The sequence below is a fragment of the Chlorocebus sabaeus genome, chromosome 21, assembly GCF_047675955.1.
Source record: "Chlorocebus sabaeus isolate Y175 chromosome 21, mChlSab1.0.hap1, whole genome shotgun sequence".
Taxonomy (NCBI): domain Eukaryota; kingdom Metazoa; phylum Chordata; class Mammalia; order Primates; family Cercopithecidae; genus Chlorocebus; species Chlorocebus sabaeus.
In genome coordinates this window covers 73261742-73280805 of record NC_132924.1, presented here as the reverse complement: position 1 = coordinate 73280805, position 19064 = coordinate 73261742, and the positions used below count along the sequence as shown (strand labels likewise).

General features: G+C 34.1%; 1 long non-coding RNA gene across 6 annotated transcripts in view; it reads left to right on the top strand.

The window, feature by feature from the left end:
* LOC119626230 (uncharacterized) overlaps positions 1-19064 on the top strand; it is a 198410-nt gene that overhangs the window by 89846 nt on the left and 89500 nt on the right. Inside the window, exon 4 of one of the 6 annotated variants that reach the window (XR_012090393.1) lies at positions 16270-16403. The exons of the other annotated variants lie outside the window; for them this stretch is intronic. This is a non-coding gene — a long non-coding RNA (uncharacterized lncRNA). The remainder of the gene's footprint in view (positions 1-16269; positions 16404-19064) is intronic. 6 annotated transcript variants of the gene reach the window in all.

The following is a 19064-nucleotide window of genomic DNA, read 5'->3' as shown; positions in this document are numbered from 1 at the left end:
ATTTATATTATGATTCTATTTAGTAAACACACACACAAGGCTTAAGGATTTATATATATACTTAAATGCAAAATATATATATATAATATAAGATTTTAATACATTATATAACATACAATTGTTTGAGGTTTTTTGTGTAAGTGAAGAGAAAGTTGCACAATGACCCCTGAGTTTATTAACATGGTTATTCTTTACAAGTGTAATTGGCAGAAGGCTGTTTACCTTTCTCTTTATACAACATTGCATTGTTAAATTTAATGCATACATTGTTTTATTTTTAATTTTTATCTTTTAATTTTGAAATAAATTCAAACTAGAAGAACATTTGCAAGAATGATACAAAGAACTCTCATCCATTATTTACCCAATTTGTCAAATATTTACATTTAACCTTACTTGTTTTTTCTTTCTGGCTCTTGTTCTCATGCTCTTCTTGCTCTTTTCCCCTCTCTCCAGACATACACAAACCTGCACACACATATGCAGACACATGCACATGCACATACTGCTATTATTCTTCTTCTGGATCATTAGGGAGTAAGTTGGAGTCATCATGCCTCTATTTCCTAAATAACTTAATATTTTTTCTTTAAAAAGTAACATTTTCTTATATATCATGGTAAAGTTATTAAAGTGTGAACAATTTAAGCACAATGTTACACTATTATGTATTTCATTGTCAAAAAATAAAAATTTTAAATTATCCAACAGTCTTTTAAAACTATTTTAATTTTGTGAGGTTCAGGATTCAATCTAGGGTCATCGTATGGAGTTTTTATGTCTCTTTCAGTCTCTCTTATTCTAAAAAAGTCCCTAGCGCTTCTTTGTCTTTCTTCCCGTTGACATCTTTGACAAGTTATTTTGTTGAATGTCCCTCAATTTTAATCTGTCTCATGTCTTCTCATGATTACATTTAGCTTATACAGTTTTGACAGAAACATTAAAAATGGTGTTTTATTCTTCTCATTGCTTCACATTAGGATGCACATCAGGTCAATTTGCCCCTGTGATGGAAACCCCCAAGAGAACCTCAGACATTTCCTTGAAAAATTCAAGAGACAAAGCATACAGTGATACAGTTAAAATTTATTACAGCAATGTAGTACAGACAAATGGTCGAATCAGAAGGGAAAAAGACAGTCAGAATGTGGAGGAATTCACATGAAGCCTGTCTTCCTTATGCTCTCTGCCTCCCACGTGGGGTCACCCAGAGTGCACTTTTCCTCAGCAACAAAAATGTAGTGTAGGGGAGAAAAAAAATTACATAATATTTTTTCCTCACCTTTTGAAAGTGCATAGCTGAGGCCCCATAACAAGATGAATTAACAAAAGAGAGGCATACAAATTTATTTAATATAAGTTTTACATGGTATTACAGTCTCCAGAAATGAAGACCCCTAAGAAACAGAAGAATCTGTGTATTTTTATGGACAGTCGTAGAGAAGTATTATTGGAGGACAAAAGAGTATAATCTCTGGTAATAAACTAGGAGGAACTTAGCAAGGCAGGCTTGTTCAAATGCTTCTTGGCATCCCTGCGTAACATTCCTTCCATCCGGGCAGGGGAGGATACCTGTCACGTGAAGGTCTTCAGAAGAGAAGGGAAGGTGGAAGGTTAAAGAATGACCTAGGTTTTATGGCCTACTTCAAAGAAGAAGGGAAAGGAGAAGGTGAGGGGACGTCCTGCTTCTGCTGTTTTCTCAAAGGCCAAGCAGCCATGTTTTGGTGTAGCATGTCCTGAACCCCATCTGCAGCAACATATGTGCAATACTTCTGCCTAGGGGAGCCCATTAGAGACTAAGCAGCTAAGATTTTTGTTTTTAATTTAAGTAGCTAAGATTTTTATCTTTTTGTTCATAAACTTTTAATTTGTGAATGTGATAATTAGTATATTTTAATATTATAAAAAAGAAAAAAATCTTACTTTTTATTTAAGATTTTATTTATTTATTTATTTTTAGTCACCGTCTGCCTAACATGTACACAAATTCTAGACTCTGAAGATAAAAGCAGGTGTTTAACATAACCATATTGTTTGCACGTGCAGTCTGTGCACAGTGAACCCCACCCTTATTATCAGTTAACTGTTGCCCAGGGAACATTTATAGAGCCAAGTTCCCAGATGCCGGTGACTAACCTTGCAAGAAGCCTTTGTAAGAATAGCAGTCTCAGGCCATTATGTTAATTCCTTTCAGTACAGACCCAGTATTAATGATTTGAACTTTGATCACTTGGTAAAGTGGATCTCCCAGGTTTCTCCATTACGATGAGACGCTATCCTTGTCAACTGATAAGTAATTTGTGGAGAATACGGTGAGACAATGAAAATATCCTATTCTCTAAAAATCTTTACCTACTGACTTTAGAGTCTTGTGATTTTCTTACACCTTCATTGTGTCTATATGTATACTGGTTGACATTCTATCCTAAAAAAGAGCTTTTCCTTCATCCTCATATTTTAATTATACATTGATTTATTTGTGTTATTAGGGAGTCATGAATTTTTACATATTTTAGGATATGATTTACTGATTTCCACATATAATTTTATGAGAAATATTAATCCATAGTTTACTTTCTCGTAAAGATTTTCTCTGCTTTTGGCTTCCTAAAAACAGCTGGAAAATATTCCTTCCTCTTCTTTTATCTACATGATTTTATGTGAAGTTGATACTATTTCTTCTACAAACATTTGGTTGAATTAACTAGTGTGAAGTCACGAGGGCTTTTAATTACAAATTTATGTTCATTAATAGGCAGAGTACCACTCAGAGTATCTCTTCCTTCTTGAGTGAGCTTTAATAGTTGGACTCTTTCAAGGACTTTTTTTTTGTATAATCTAAGTCATCAAATTTGTTGGTATAAAATTTTAAAAAGATTTCATTATCATCTTTTCAACTCTTTAGTGTCTGTAAAATAGTATGCATTTTGTTCCTTTTTATTACCTTATTGCGGTGGTTAGTATCTCTGCCACAAATCTGAATACAAACAGTAGTAATAAGCATGCTTGTCTTAAACACCAGACTTTTGGTGGAGTTTAAAGACAAACGTTAGGGCTCCTTTCTCTATCTCTTTCTCCTTTCCAAAATTTCTTTATTCACTTTTCAGTTGTTTGGCATCCTGTAACTTTATCCTCTAATGCCTCAAGTCAGTAAAGTTACGGACTTCTGTTTGAATTTCAGCTATCTTCATCTTTTGAACTGGTAAGTGTCTTCAGGAAAAAAATTTACATAAGCACAAATTTCACTAAATGGAGTTTTTATCTATTTTATGCTGTAGTTTCTGCCTATTTTTAGTCACTCACCAGTGCTTCCAATAGTTGTTTATAGATATTTTGAATAAAATGTATAATTGTTATCTGTGGGAGTATATGCATTCATTACCAAAAATGGAACTGCAAATATTACTTTTAAAATATAGAATATATCACATTAAAAAAGGAAAATATAAAATTACATTTTATTGTACATTATGGTACTTAGTGCTTGTAGCAGATTATGAGTTTAACTAATTAAATACTTGGAAAGTTTTAAGTTTATGAATGTGATAATTAGTAGATATATTTTAATATTGTGAAAAAGAAGAAAATTAATTCAGATGCATTAATGTCTTCCTTTGTTTAGACAGTATGGTTGACTCTGAAAGGCAAGAAAAAGCCATAAAATCAACCCAAATACAATGTACGCTAGATGTCATTGTACTTTGTCCCAAATATTGTTCTTTTGCATATAAAGTTACAAAAGATATTACTCTTTGTGAGGAAAATGTCAATCTTAAGAGAAAGATGAACTCCCCGGCATTAGCTGAAATTTTAATATGAAAATAAATATGCTTGGTAAGGTTTCTTTATTTTTTTCACAAACTAAATTTTTGTTAGAGACAGATGTTTCCTAAGTAACTACGATTTCCAAGTGCTGAACTGTAACTAATTTATTTCACTTACTTAATAATAAATGGTTCCTTTGAGGGTTTTTATTTCTACTATTCACATAGTAAACCAAAGGCACAGTGATAACAGTTTTCCCCAGTGGGAAGACAAAAGAGCAATCTTAATACTTTATTCAGTGAGAACTCAATGGTATTCTTACTAGTGCCTATTTGCAAATTGCATATGACCATTCTGTGTTATCTTTCAGCAGCTGGTAATTTAAATTTCTTAAGTATTTTCTAGGTGAACATAATCTTGGTGAAATCAAGGTCTAGTAATAAGTACAGAACCTCTGAGATAATGTAAGGATTTATGAAAATTTTAAAAAGGACTTTTTTCTCCCAGAACCTGCAATGAAATAACTTGTTTGCCTTGACATCTATGGATATCTCAGTTGTTCACAGTGACTGGTCAGAGCAAAATTTTCAGCTCAAATGTTTCAGCAAAACTAATTAGTTCTATAGTTTTCTTTTATATCTATAAATTCTGTGTGTCTATATTCAGAACTTATTACAAGTTTCACATCCAGAGCGAAAGTAAGTCATTATTTTAAAGCAGAATCCTGTAATAGCTCAGGTAAATATTATTCTTTCCAGGTATTACCTCCCTTGAAGAAGCATACTTCACAAATTATCCTCTGAATACAAAGTATTTCACATAACCAAACTGACTGTAGTGTAACTATGAGTACTCTCTTTATTCTAACATTATTATTAATCTGTTTTATTTTTCACGTAGGTGAATAAGACAAAGCTTCAAATCTTATACTCATTGTAACAAGTTTTTTTCTGAGTGTTCTGACGTGTTTTTTTTTTTTTAACTCAGCAAACTCCTAATGATAATCAGAGTCTTTCTTAGAAATTAAGAGTAATAAGAACAAGGCCTTGACAAAAAGATAAGTTTCCAATTATAAAAATTGTCTAGTATTGTGCTTAGGACATAGTAAGGGCTTTAAAATATACTGGGTGAATGTATACGATGATGTATTAGCTAACAAATGAGATCTTTGGGTTCAGGCAGGCTTAGATTTTAATAACAATTATATTTAGTTACTAGTAGTTTAACATTGAAGAATATTGCAAATTTCCTCTAAGCCTAGATTTCTGAATCTGTGAAAGACAATAAGAACTCATTTCATAATACTGTATTATATGTAAATGAGATAATAGGTACAGTCCTCGATGCTTAGAAAATATTGATTTCTTTTATTTGTCTTGATGCTTGCCTTCTGGGTTTTTGTTTTGTGTGTGTCTGTGTGTGTGTGTGTGTGTGTTTGATACCAGTGGTAAAAATTATGTACTTGTGAATCTTATATTCCCAATAAAGAAACATGTAAATATCATAAACGAACTGTTTGTAGGGAATATATTGCAAAAATATATCCATAAAAATTCAAATTAATTTAGACAAAGTCATTTTCATACACACTAGGAAAATTGGAATAAATAACATATAAATAAGTTTCATATTTTGATATGTAATCATTTTATCAGATAGATTCACGGAAAAGGTATTCAGTAAAAATTCTAATCCAGGCTGGGCATGGTGACTCATATCTGTAATCCCAGCACTTCAGGAGGCCAAGGTAGGAGGCCTGCTTGGGGCCAGGAGCTCGACATCTGCCTGAGCAACATAGTGAGACTTCATCTCTACAGTTTTTTTTAAAGCCTAGCTGCTCGAGAGGCTAAGAAGGAAGGATCACTTGAGCCAAGAAATTTGAGATTTCGGTGAGCTATGGTCATGCCACTGCACTTCAGCCTGGGCAATGGAGCATGACCTTCTCAAAACAAAAAATCTAAATTTCGTTTTATTCATCCCTGTGCTATCATATCATAGATATGTTTCATATATGTATACACACACATGAGGAAACTTTGAGGGAAATGAGAGAGTATATGTATTTATTAACATTGTCATAATTAGAAGGATGAAGTCTGATAAATAATGTGGAATAGGCTAGATACTCTGTTATTCAGATAAGTCTCTGAAATTATTATTGTCCTACTTAGTGTCTAAATATTACTGCATTGAAAAATAAAATTCTAAAAATCAATGCCAACAAGATTAACTGAAAAGATCTCTATAGTTCCCCAGCTCTACATGATAACAATTCCAAAGAGAAGTTGTGTTAAAGGAAGTTTCCTTAGAACACAGGAAACGTCTTACTGACTCAAGTTTATTGTCCTTGAAGGCCAGGATTTTCTCTGCAGTAAAGAGTATTTTGGGAAGAGGGTAATGTTGCAAGATGGCAAAAAAGAAATCTTTAGTGATAATCCCATCATAGAAACATCAATTTGAACAACTATACACGCACAGAAATCTTCAAAAAGGTAAACAGGTGCAAGACTACAGTACCTGGTTATGCATAATAATAAAAAAAGATGCATGGAAGAGGATAGGAAAACAGTTTTACATTACACACATCATCCTTCTCCCAACCACAGGGAGCACCACACTGAGATATACGCTTTCTGCTTAGGGGAAGGAGAGGCAAGTAAGCAGAGGACTTTTTCTTGGACCCTAAAACCAGGCCTGCCACAGAAAAACCCATCATCAGGCAGACTCCAGTGGCCCCTGATTCTAGGCAAGTACCTGTGGAATGACCTCCAGACTTGCCCCAGTGCCAGGGGCTACCCACAGCTCCTGAAAGGCAGACACTATCTGCAGGTGACATCACTACCTACTGACTACAGCAGTGTTCAGCTCTGGACAAATCTCAATGGACAGTAGACCTCAGAAGCCAGGAGTCTTTGGGCTTGCTCAAGTACTGTGCCAGCCTCAGTGGCCACAAGGCTTCCAATCCTACCCCCAGCAGACATAGTGGTCTCAGGCTTAGGGTTCCCCCACTGCTGCAATGGCTAAGCTGTCCTTGGCATAGGGACCATACCAGATGGCCTGCCAAGAACCTCTGGACATGCTTAGTGTTAAAAGGTGCTCCCAGACAAAGCCAGTCTACAAAAACAGGAATAAGTACTACTTTTTCAAATGCACAAACATCTATGCATGGCCACAACAATCAAGATCAAACAGGGAAAGATGACAGCACCAGAGACAAAATAAAGTTCTAGTGACTGAGCCAATAGAGATGGAGATGCATGAAAGCCTGACAAAAATAACTGTTTTATAGAAGCTAAGGAAATTTCCATAAAATACAGAGAAACAATTCAAACAAATAAGGAAAACAATAAGTGACTATAATGAGAAATATAAGGGAAGATTGAAATAATTTTTAAAAGCATAAATCTTAGAGCTGAAAAATACAATGAACAAAATGAAAAACATACAATAGAGAACATCAACAACACTTGATCAAACAGAAGAAGGAATCTGAAAACTCAATGACAGGTTATTTGAAAATATACAGTTAGATTTTTTTAAAAGAAAAAACTAATGAGAAAGAATAAAGCAGACATGCAGGATTTATGTGACAGAATCAAAAGAGCAATTTTTTTCTGAGTTATTGAAATTCAAGAGAGAGAAGAAAGATAAAGGCATAGAAACCTTATTTAAAGAAATGATAGGAAACTTTTCAAAACTGAAGAAAGGTATAAATATCCAGGCACAGGAACATTAGAGGTATTCAGTCAAATTCAGTCTAAATAGCACTACCCCAAGACTTATTATAATAAAACTGTCAAAAATCAAAACAAAGAATCATGAAAGCAGAAAGAAGAAGCAAATAGCATATAAGGCAGTTTTAATACAACTACAAGCAGACTTCTTTATAGAAATCCTACAAGCCAGGAGATAATGGAGTGATATATACAACGTACTGAAAAATAAGGTGCCAATCAAGACTGTGGTATGTAGGAAAGCTTTCCTTCAGAAATGAAGCAGAGACAAAGACTTTCCCAGACAAACAAAATCTGAGGGAGTTCATCATCTCACTTGTGTTATAAGAAATGCTAATGAAAAATCACTTTACCAAAATGGAAGAGGAAAATAACAAAGGCGCTACTGAGCAACTAGTAAGCAGTTAACAAAAAGGCAGTAGTAAGTCCCTGCCTATCAATAATAACATTGAATATCGAGGGATTAAATTTTTCAAGCCAAAAATATAGCCTGGATGAATAGATTGAAAATGAGAACCAACTGTATGTTGCCTACAAGAGACTCACTTTATCTGTAATGACATACGTACATTGAACTTTATGTCCAAACTGTAAAATGAAACAAATAAGTTTATTATATAATAAAGGAGTCAATACAGCAAGAGGATATAACAGTAAGTAGAAACCAAAAGGGAACAATGTTTATATCAGATAAACAAAACTTTATGTCCAAACTGTAAAAAGAAACAAATAAGTTTATTATATAATAAAGGAGTCAATACAGCAAGAGGATATAACAGTGGTAAATATATATATAAAATATACACACGTGTGTGTATATATATGTATACACATGTATGTGTATATATATGTATAAAGTATGTTTTCTCACCACAAGAATTTGAAAGCAGAAATCTATACAGAAGGAATTCTGGAAAATTTACAAACACACAGAGATTAATGAATTGCTCTTAAAACACAAATGAGTCAAAGAAGAAATTAAAGGGGAAATTTAAAAATAAATGGAGACAAATGAACCTAGAAACACAACATACCAAAACCTATGTAACACAGCAAAATCAGCTCCAAGAGGAAAGCTTATAGCAATAAATACCTATATCAAAAAAGAAAAAAGCTCTCAAGCAATTTAACATTTAACCTCAAGGAACTAAAAGAAAAAAAAAAAAAAAACCTAAGCCAAAAATTAATAGAAGAAAAAAATAATATAGGGTCAGAGAAGAATGTAAAAAAGTTGATCCCATAAAAATAAAGAGTAAAATGGTTGTTGGTAGAGGCTGGGGCATTTTGCAAGTAGGGACTTGGGAAGATGTTGGTCAAAGGATACAAATTACAGTGAGATGAAAGGAATAAAGAGATCTATTGTACAGCATGGTTACTGTAGTTAGTGATAATTTATTGTTAAAAAATGCTAACAGAGTAAGTGTTCTCACCACAAAAAAATGATTACTATATGAGGTAATGCATATATAATTAGGTAGAGTTAACCAATTCATAATGTATATACTCTTCAAAACATCCTGTTGTTCATGATAAATACATGCAATTTTTTTGGACAATTTAAATAACAAAGCAATCAACAAAGTAAACAGGAAACCTACAGAATGGGAGAAAATATTTGCAAACTATGCATTTGACAAAGGTCTAATATCCAGAATTTAAAAGAAACTTAAAGAAATTGACAAACAAAAAACAATGCCATTACAAAGCAGGCAAAGGACATGAAGAGACACGTCTCAAAAGAAAACATACGTGCAGCCAAAAAAATATTAATAAATGCTCAACATTACTAATCATTAGAGATACACAAATCAAAACCACAATGAGATGCCATCAAAGAAATACCATAAAATATGAGTGAGATACCAATAAGAAGCTTTATTCCAGAGTTATACACTCTCTACCTTCACATACCATACCACCAGTTAGAATGGCTGTTGTTAAAATGTTAAAAAAAAAAAAAAAAAAAAAAAAGATGTTGGTGAGGTTGATGAGAAAAGGGAACACTTAGACACTGTTAGAGGGAATGTAAATTAGTTCAGCCATTGTAGAAAGCAGTGTGGTGATTTGTCAAAGAACTTAAAATGGAATTACCATTCAACCCAGCAGTCTCATTATTGGGTATACTCAAAGGAATATGAATCATTCTACCGTAAAGATACATGCACATATATGTTACTCACTATTCACCATATCAAAGACATGGAATCAATCTAAATGCCCATCAATAGTAGACTGGTTAAAGAAACTGTGGTACATATACATCATGGAATATTATGCAGCTATCAAAAGAATGAGATCATGTCTTCACAGCAAGATGGATGGAGCTAGAGGACATTATACTAAGCAAATTAACACAAGAACAGAAAACCAAATACCACATGTTCTCACTTACAAGTGGAAGCAAAACATTGAGTGCACATGAATACAAAGAAAGGAACAACAGATAGCAGGCCTACTTGAGGGTGGAGAGTGGCAGAGGGGAGAGGATCACAAAGCTACCAATCAGGTATTATGCTTATTACCTGAGTGATGAAATAATCTGTATACCAACCCCTCGTGACGTACAATTTACCTATACAAAAACCTGCACATGTACCCTCGAACCTAGAATAAAAGTTAAAACGAAAGAAATTTGAAGGAAAAATAAGTATTTGAAAAAATTTATCTAAAAACTACAGGTTTGCAAAACCTCCAGTCTTTAATTACTCTTTGTGTTCCATAGATTAAATACTCATGACTTTTTTCTGATGTACTTTTGAACCATATGAAGAACATTACAGGATTATATATTCAGAAATATGTTCATCAATTTCATACTAACTGAAAGGAAGACAGAAAACATATCAATGAGATATTTTCATGGGATTTAAAAAACATTCATGGAATAAAGATGAAATAAGAAATAATTTAAATTTCAGTTTAAAACTAAAAAAATTATAATCTCTGTGTGGCCTGAAAATATATTTTAGTTTGTATATTTCTTTCCATTCTCTGATAGAGTTCAGAACATACTACTCTAAAATACGACATTTTGGCATTTGAGGAAGCAGCAGCAGCAGTTTATTCTCACTTTCTTCTCACTGCTCTCCTGTAAAGCAGGCTATAAGAGAATTATCTGAATCTGAAGTAGATCATAGAACCTTTATTCCAGAGGTGTCGCCCTTCTACCCACACATAAGGAATGTATGAAGAAACAGGCTAGCCAAATGCCCCTCAGTTTATTACCATATCTTCTTCTTTTCCAATCACACTTCTGCATTACAGTCCATAAAAATATTCAGGTTTCCCTCTTTCTTACCATCTTGATTTGTGAAGGCTCTCATGTCACGTAAATCTTGTGTTAAATACATCTGTATTCTTTTCACTTGTTAATCTGTTTTTTGATACAGGAGCCTTGAGCATGAATTTGTGATGAGTAAAAGATCTTTTTTCTCCTGCATTTCAAAAATACATAAAAAATCAAACTGTAAGTCTTTGAGGAGCATCTTGTAGAACTGTAGGTACAAGGGCACTGGTGCCTAGAAAGATTTTAAGCATTTGATTCTAGCCATTTCTATATTCAGTGTATGTTATAAGGTAAAACTGTAGAATCTCTGTTTTTCTCTTTTGACTTATTCTTTCATTCTTCCACAGTGTGCATTCCATGTATTGAACAGCTCTCATGATCGAATTATCCTTGCTCCTATCTCCCACTATGTCTACCTGTTCTAGAAGAATGGGTCCCTGTGGGTACACAAGTGAGGCCAATTACTTCTTGAGTTGCTTTACTCACTTCTGATATAATTTATGAATATGTTGCTCTGTATACTATAATTCCTACATAAAGTCAAGAATAGTAACATAATGAAAGCATCTGAAATTATCTGAAGTGCATACTTAATTCTCCTACCATTTAAGCATTAATTAAAATGGCATTTTTGCATATCATCAAGTTTATTTTAATATAGACTTTTATCTCACATGCAAACTGAAGAATCTTAAAAATTCCATTTTATTCGCTGTATAAATATGGTGATATTTTCTTCATTCAGCGCTGTTAAGCATAGATAAATCCATATAAGGAAATTTTCAAACAACTGAATCTTACCCTCTGTTAAGCATAGACTTTCAGTACTTTGTCATTTTAAGTCTTTGCTTCTTAGAATGTCCCTTTTTTTTTTTTTTTTTTTTTTTTTTTTTTGGTGGAGCAGGGTGCTTTCTTCAGACTTCTTGACTGGATTATGAATATTTGAAGTTCCATATACTAACTTTAAGTAAGTGAGATTTTTCTAAAATTTATCTGAATTATCAAAAATCATCAATCTTATAGACAGCCTTTTTGACCTGATAGATTTATCTTGCCCTCAAACATATTATTTTAATATCTCTTCTTACCTACATGACTCAAATTATTAAATTAAGAAATCCAATCTTAAACCAAAATAAATATGCATCACTCACCAAAAGTAATTCTAATAAATTCTACACTATGTTTTTTAAAAAAAAGGTTAAGAATTTAAGACAAAAGATAATTCAGCTCTATTAGTTTATTTTTTAAATTTTCTTATTTTAATTTTCTCTCTTTGTCTTTTTACATTTTTTTTCTCTATTTTTACATAGGATCTGAATGCGTGATCAGTGCATTGTTTTTAGGCAGTTGTTGTGATACATTAGTACGGACCTTTATTGAATTATAATAAATATTTCATCCAAACTCCAAGGGATTCAAACACTTTGCAGCTATAATACTAATGTTGGTAAAAACAAAAAATTGATTTATTAGTCATTTATGTTGGTTTGCTTGGTGTTGACCTGTTTGTTTCAATATAATAAGAGATGAACAAAGTCATTCCACAAATATCCAAAAGTAAAAAATAAAATAAAATATGATCTAAACCATTTTCAATAAAATACAAACTTTAATTTCTGTTGGACAGTGTGAAATTATTTTTAATTGGGGAGAGAACCATTTAACAAAATACAGAGGACTTACTAGGGAGATTTCTAAATGTAATGAATCCTGTGTCAGACACCTCTGGGATTTTTACTTATCATAACTCAACATGGCTGTGAGCACCTTCAAGACAGAAACTATGTCTTATTCATAAGCTTATTCTCAGCATAATTTTTATATTAATTATAACAAATTAGAAAAAATATTATTAATTACTGTAGGTGCTTTATACATGTTGAATTAACATACCCAGATATATCACTGTGGTCAGCTAGCTCAATTTAAAAGGTGTAATTCATTATCCAGAATAATTCCTCAGCTTAAAATTAAAGATGACTGAATGTGGTAGCTAAATTGACATTTCCTCATGAATATTGTCTGCCATGAAGAAATCAAAATTTTAATGAAGAAAGGACAAAAATAAATTGCTCATCTAGAGAAATAAGATTGGAGCTTAATGGTTTACAGGAAAATGGCCCTGGCGAATGGAAAAATGTGAATTTTAAGAGAACCAGAGGCAGAATGAGAGACTATCCTTGGAAGCCCAGAAGAGGTAGATGTAGAACAAGAACATAACTTTTAAATGGTAAATGTGATATTACTGACAATAGGTATGTAAGTTTATAATGTAAACAGATTTAAAAAGAATTCACATTTATTATCATGTAAATTCCTAGGTGAGAAAATATTCCCAAATGTATTATATAAAAACAGAACAATGTAATTGTAAAAGTCCTTGATGCTAATTTCAGAGATAAATTGTTGTACTGTTTCTTCATCTCTCACCTGGCATTTTTTATGTTTCTATGCAAAGAATATTTAATGTTTCTTGGAGGTGTTATTTATAAAATTGATAATCACATCTCAGAATTTGGAGTAATCTTATTTTTTTTAAAAATATCATTTAATTAATCAGCACTACCATCTGAATGTCTGCTGGATACTTAATCCTGTGTAATCAAGAGTTCCAAGTGATGGTACCTGACTTTGGTCAACTTATTTTTTTTGTGATTCTTGATAGAATTATCTTTAATTTAATATTTCTGGCTATTAACAGTTAACCTAGTGTATCAGTCTGGATCCCAATAAGATGGTACGTTCAAATAGAACTCGAAGGCTTATTTAAGAGAACTAACTACAAAAGTAAGAGTAAGGGAATCAGCAGTTACCTGCAGCATAACAGTTCTTACAACTGTTCCCTAGGCAGGAAAGAATAGAGAAGGAAGGTGTCTGAAAAGCTTACAGAGGGAGAGTTGTGTAAAGCTGGCCATTTTGAAAGAGGTAGTGACATTTGACTAAGGGACTTGGCCAGCTCAATGTGACTTTGAGCAGCAGAAATCAGGGAAACATATGTTTTCACCTCTTTCTCCTCTCTACCTGGTATCTTCTGTGTAGATTGGCTGAAACCAATGGAAAGCAGATTTCTTATTTTTCAGCCTCTTGGTGTAGAAAGCAGAATAGAGAAGAGTAAAGAGTACAGAGTACAGCTAACCCATTTTGCCCCTTACCATCTACTCATGTCCTTTGCCTGCTTGAGTCAACTTCCCTTTCTTTTTTTTTTTTTTTTTTTTAATGTATTTATTATTATTAAACTTCAAGTTGTAGGGTACATGTGCACAACGTGCAGGTTTGCTACATATGTATACTTGTGCCATGTTGGTGTGCTGCACCCATCAACTCGTCATTTACATCAGGTATAACTCCCAATGCAATCCCTCCCCCCTCCCCCCTCCCCATGATAGGCCCCGGTGTGTGATGTTCCCCTTCCCGAGTCCAAGTGATCTCATTGTTCAGTTCCCGCCTATGAGTGAGAACATGCAGTGTTTGGTTTTCTGTTCTTGTGATAGTTTGCTGAGAATGATGGTTTCCAGCTGCATCCATGTCCCTACAAAGGACACAAACTCATCCTTTTTTATGGCTGCATAGTATTCCATGGTGTATATGTGCCACATTTTCTTAATCCAATCTGTCACTGATGGACATTTGGGTTGATTCCAAGTCTTTGCTATTGTGAATAGTGCTGCAATAAACATACGTGTGCATGTGTCTTTATAGCAGCATAATTTATAATCCTTTGGGTATATACCTAGTAATGGGATGGCTGGGTCATATGGTACATCTAGTTCTAGATCCTTGAGGAATCGCCATACTGTTTTCCATAATGGTTGAACTAGTTTACAATCCCACCAACAGTGTAAAAGTGTTCCTATTTCTCCACATCCTCTCCAGCACCTGTTGTTTCCTGACTTTTGAATGATCGCCATTCTAACTGGTGTGAGATGGTATCTCATTGTGGTTTTGATTTGCATTTCTCTGATGGCCAGTGATGATGAGCATTTTTTCATGTGTCTGTTGGCTGTATGAATGTCTTCTTTTGAGAAATGTCTGTTCATATCCTTTGCCCACTTTTTGATGGGGTTGTTTGTTTTTTTCTTGTAAATTTGTTTGAGTTCTTTGTAGGTTCTGGATATTAGCCCTTTGTCAGATGAGTAGATTGCAAAAATTTTCTCCCATTCTGTAGGTTGCCTGTTCACTCTGATGGTAGTTTCTTTTGCTGTGCAGAAGCTCTTTAGTTTAATGAGATTCCATTTGTCAATTTTGGCTTTTGCTGCCATTGCTTTTGGTGTTTTAGACATGAAGTCTTTGCCCATGCCTATGTCCTGAATGGTACTACCTAGGTTTTCCTCTAGGATTTTTATGGTATTAGGTCTAACATTTAAGCTCAGGGGTAGGGCATTTGACTGCAGAACTTCCCTTTCATAGCAGATGCACAAAATATCATCAGCTCATCAGCCTCACTATAATTGTGGCTCTTGGAATAACTCTGGTCATATTCCCACCTGAAACTTTAAGTTTCATTGGTCCTTTTTGTAAGGTGGGGAGGGAAAGAAGAGAAGTGCTTTGAAAACATTAAACATAGCCGCTATAGTCTCCACATGTTTTCCTGTTCACAAGGTTCAATAAAATATTCATAAAACAATGATGAAATAAGAAATGTTGTATATTTTAAGTAAACACTGTTTCTTCCATGTTGCCTTTTTTTGCCAGAGGGATTTTTTTGCTAGTGAGATGGACACAATTTTTTTTTCCTTATGGGGTAACCAAACTTTCTTCATTCCTGCAGAATCCAAGTCTTGGGAGCCAGTCTGTGTCGGTTTTCCACTGACAAGGACTTTTGCAAAAGTAAATACTGAGAGATTCCCCTGGTAACTACGATATATCACACCCTCCTAGTTTAACCACTTTCCTTCTCAAACTGTTATTTCATAGACATTCTGAAAGCAAACTGATCAGCGAGCAGATTCATCTCCCTATCCGTTAGAAACCAGATTTTGTTGATTTGGAATATTACTCTTCCACTAGGCCTGGTCCAGGTCCACCAGTTGTGGGAAGATGAAGAAATTTTTTTTCAATTACATATTAAGTTCAGTAACAAGAGCACTCACATCACCATCTTGACTTCTATACCCTACTCATGGAGGGAGTGGCAATATATATTGGTTGCAGCTTCAAAGGATGTACCAAATCTGGCAAATTTATGCCCAAACTCATGGTGTATTGTCTCCCAGCTGAGATCATACATGAGTAGACTATTTCATTGCTCTATCAAGATGGCTGCTTCTACATGATAACTAATGAAGAAAGACAAGTTTCTGTAGATGTGAAATTACTACTACACTTCCTTTGCCATGAACTGCATCTCCAGATGAAATACAGTATTGTGTAAAATATCCAGGATAAGCATTTTGTCAAGTGACTAATTAATGGTGGTTCTTACATAAGTCTTTTTTGTAGGAAAGGCTAATCTATACCTATACTCTTGTATTTTCTTGATAGGACAAAAGATTCTTCCATCTATGGAAGGGATATAGTGAAATGAGTGGACCCCCAGATTGGTTCACCCAGGAGATGATATAGTTCGGGAGATGAACACTGGCCTCTGGTGTTACCGTTTGGACACAGCAGTAAAGGTAGCTGGATAAATAATTGTTTTAATTATCAATTGCTGTGTAACAAGTTACACCCAAAGTTTAGTGGCTACAACAACAATAAACATTTCATATCTCTTTCTATTTTTGTGGTTCAGAAATTCTGTCTCAGGGTCTCTAATGGAGTTGTCATCAAATGTTGGCCATCACTACAATCACCTAAAGGTTTGTTTGGAGATAGAGAATCCACTCCCAAGGTAACTTAGTCACATAGCTGTTGGCAGGAGCCTCATTTCTCCATGATTTTAGGGTGAGTTTAGAGTTGCTTTTAATTTAGGACTAGTTTAGCCTGACTAGAAAGACAGACCTTCTGTGGTCTGTACTGAATTTCCATGATGTCCAATGTGGTCTCTTTATTCTGGCTGTTCAGAGTCTCAAGGTCTGTTAGCCCTGTGTATGATCAGGAATTTGTTCAGTGTGTAGCCTCCTGGTAGATTTTTACTCAGCATAGTGGAGAATCATTATACATGTGTCTTTTGTTGTTCATCAAGGGGACTCCCATGCAGGTTTCTGCAGCTCTTTTTTCATGTGACTCCTTCTTTGCTGATGTTATGCACCAAAAATGTCATCTGCTGCAGTCTGCCTGCATTCTAATCTTTGATACCTCAACCCAGCAAGACATGTACATGTTCCTCTTGGGTTTCTCCCAATCCCCAGCCCATTCTACTATCCAAAAAGTTTCTCAGAAGACTAAGGCAAAAGGAAGAATAATTTCTTTCTTTCTTTTTTTTTTTTTTTTTTGAGACGGAGTCTCGCTCTGCCGCCCAGGCTGGAGTGCAGTGGCTGGATCTCAGCTCACTGCAAGCTCCGCCTCCCGGGTTCACGCCATTCTCCTGCCTCAACCTCCCGAGTAGAGTAGTTGGGATTACAGGCGCCCGCCACCTCTCCCGGCTAGTTTTTTGTATTTTTTAGTAGAGACGGGGTTTCACCGTGTTAGCCAGGATGGTCTCGATCTCCCGACCTCGTGATCCGCCCGTCTCGGCCTCCCAAAGTGCTGGGATTACAGGCTTGAGCCACCGCGCCCGGCCGGGAAGAATAATTTCATTAGGTTTTTTTTCTTTCAAGGATTGGAGTCCTGGATTACCCTTTTCCAGTGTCTACAGTATGGTTTAATATATCTTGCCATTTTTATTTGTTTATGTCAGCTGGCACATTTGATACTAGAAATTCCATCATAATCAAAATGGAATTAGAGATCTCATAGCCTTGTCGAAAAAGTTAGCACAGTTTTCCTCTTTTTCTTACTAGCAGAAATTTTTATTTTCTTTGAGATGTAATTGTTCCTATGGTGTCTTTAAAATTCTAAAATACATTTTTTTCAAGGTAGTACATTCAAAGCATTTTATTTTTTATTTATTTTTTTAAAATTATTCTATTTTACCTTGAGTCACTTTCAATTATTTCATTTTCTCAGAAATTATTTCATATGTTTGATGTTTTATTCAAATTTGTATGATTTTGAATAATATCCTTTGGTTTTTGTTAAAATTGTTTCTCTGCAGTTTTAGTATACACTATTTCTACTTTTGTGTATTGGCATTTTCTTATTTTTGTTAATTTGATTGACACCACTTAGCAGGGTGTCTCAAATTTCACTAAGGAAATTGAACAGTTTTTCACTTTTTAAACTGTCTTTGTAGGTTAGCATCTGTAAATTTCTCCATTTGCCTATATTATTACTACATTTGTTCTTTTTCTGTGTGATTATTTGATTGTTGATTTTATATTTCCTTGTACTAAATTCTGAGTAAATTATTTTTGTTCTCTTTTTAGCTATGGAACTTTTTTCCTGTCTAAAGATTCTGTCTATATTTTGGGCAAATATTTATTGATAATACCAATTTTTTTAGTTTTGTATTACTAAATATTTTATTATTATTTATTATTATTTTTCTTTAAGACGGGGTCTTGCTTTGTCACCCAGGCTACCATATAGTGACAAGATTATGGTTCACTGCAGCCTTGACCTCATGGGCTCAAGCAATCCTCCTGCCTTAGCCTCACAAGTAACAAGGACTACAGGCACACGCCACCACGCCAACCTAATAATTTTTTAATTTTTTCTGTTTATATAGAGTTTCCCCATATTGCCTAGGCTGATCTCAAACTCCAGGGCTCAAGTGATTCACCCACCTTGGCCTCCCAAAATGCTGGGATTACAGGTGTGAGCCAGGGTGCCTGGCCTGTTTTAATTTCTGCTTTATCTTTTTGGTGGGAGAGTGTCTGCTTTCTTGGGGTTTATTATCTTTCTATTCTACATTCATTAAGTGGTTAAATTGTTCATTTATATTTATTATTTTTTAAAGATATTTATTATTTGTTTCTCTTTTCACCTGTATCTTTCAAGTTTTTATATACACTGACTTTAGTGTTCATTTCTATGCTCTTATGTAGCTAACATTATGTTTCTTTCCATTTGGCAAAGCAGTGATATTCAGGTTGACCCAAGTCACTTTTCAGGAAACCACTGTGTAGACTCATCATGGTTTTCTAGAATAAATCCTAAAAAAAAGTCCTAGATTATCCTTAGTTTAATTACTTTGCAGGCAAATATTGATCTCAGATATCATTTGAAGTTCTATTTTTTATTCTTAATGTTAAGAAAATATCAGACTTAGACACTAGGCTGTCTTAATGTTATTC